We start from the raw sequence: 1,674 nt of genomic DNA, 5'->3' as shown, positions 1-1,674 counted from the left end.
CCCCACTTTGTTATGTGTTTTAAACTGTTTTCCTATAAGCTTAATTTTTTTTTTATTTCAGCACATTATGGGGGTACAGATGTTTAAAGCACAGCTTGGCTAGATATAAAATCCTTGGTTTACACTTTCTTTTATTGAGTTTTTTGAAAATACTCATCTTTTGTTCCTTTGCCTTGTGTGTTGTTTTTGAGAAGGCTGATGGGAGGGAGTCTGATTCTTTTGCCCTTGTCAGTTATTTGATCTTTCTATTTGTAGGCCTTGAGATTTTTTTCCCCATATCTTTGAAGTTTTAATAGTTTTTCTAGGCATAATAGTTATCTATTGTTGTGTAATAAATTACTTAAAAACTTAGTGGCTTAAGAACAACAGTAAGTTTATATTATCTTAAAGTTTCTGCAAGTAATGAATTTGGGAGCACTTTTGCTGGTGGCTCTGGTTTAGGATGTCTTCATGAGATCGTAGTTAAGTTGTTGGCTGGGACTGTAGTCCTCCGAAGGCTTGACTTGGGTCTGCTTCCAAGATGCTACACACACATATTGGCAAGTTGGTGCTTGATGCGCCAGTTGTTATCCACATGTACTTCTCCATAGACTTCTTGACAATGGCTGGCTTCTTCCAGAGTGAGTAATTCAAGAGAGAGCAAACTGGAAGCTGCAATGTCTTTTATGACCTACCTTAGGTTTTTTAGTTATTTTAGGTGAGAGACTAAATTGGTTCCTATTACTTCATCTTGGTTTGAATCAGAAGTCTCTCAGCCATTATGTCGTCCATAACTTGTGTGCCCCAGACGATCTCTCTTTTTCTCCTGGTACTTCAATTATATATTTGTTTGACCTTTTAGGGTCTAGCTAGACTCTATTATGTTACTTTGAAGAAAATTGATACTTTGTCGGTTTGGCTGAACTCAAACTCCAAACTTTTTCTTTCTGTGGTGGACAGTAGCTCAGCTCTCTGTTCAGTTGTTTAGACTTTTAACTGTTTACTTGGAATCTGCCCACACTTGCATAGTTTATAGGTCAGCCAGATATTTGGGCAGAGTTTATATGAAGCATTTGGGGTTCTCTTTCTCTAGCTCTTGATTTCTTGACTTTCCATCTTCAATTCTAACTAATGTATTTGCCCTTAGCTCTGTTCTGAATTCTGTCAATCGATGAACTTAGGGTTTTTGTCAAAATTTTTAGCCAACCTACATGGTGCTGACTGGGCCCTGCCTTCAGGTAAAAAGTGTGAAAATTCACCCGCTACCATTTCTTTCTTCTAAGTCTCACTACCCCCTCCAATTTCTGCTTTCTTTTGGTCATCCTCTATTATCTTCAAATACTTTGTCCAGTTGTATTATCTAGGAGGATTTGTTTTCAGTGAAAGTTTTATGACCCTCACTTTTTTTTTAGGCTTTTGCTTAAAGAATCTGTCTTAGTGAGGCCTTCCCTTATTATGCTATTTAAAAATTGCAGAACCACCCTCCCCTTTTTGGTGCTTCATTTTATATACAACTCTTTGCACCAGTTGACACAGAATGTATTTAAAACATTTGTTTATTTTCTGAATTCCCCAACTAGAATGTAAGTGCCGTGAGAGCAGACACATCTCTCTCTGCTTCAGTGCTGTTTCTTCAGTACTTAGAATAGCTCAGATTGAATGCTTAATAAATATTTGTTGTATGAATGAACTAGT

General features: G+C 37.0%; 1 protein-coding gene across 1 annotated transcript in view; it reads left to right on the top strand.

Annotated features, from left to right (window-relative positions):
* POLQ (polymerase (DNA directed), theta) overlaps positions 1-1,674 on the top strand; it is a 147,229-nt gene that overhangs the window by 56,090 nt on the left and 89,465 nt on the right. The window lies entirely within an intron of this gene.

The sequence above is a fragment of the Propithecus coquereli genome, unplaced genomic scaffold (genome assembly GCF_000956105.1).
Source record: "Propithecus coquereli isolate 6110/MARCELLA unplaced genomic scaffold, Pcoq_1.0 Scaffold10, whole genome shotgun sequence".
NCBI classification, from domain to species: domain Eukaryota; kingdom Metazoa; phylum Chordata; class Mammalia; order Primates; family Indriidae; genus Propithecus; species Propithecus coquereli.
This window is presented reverse-complemented; position numbering and strand designations above follow the sequence as displayed.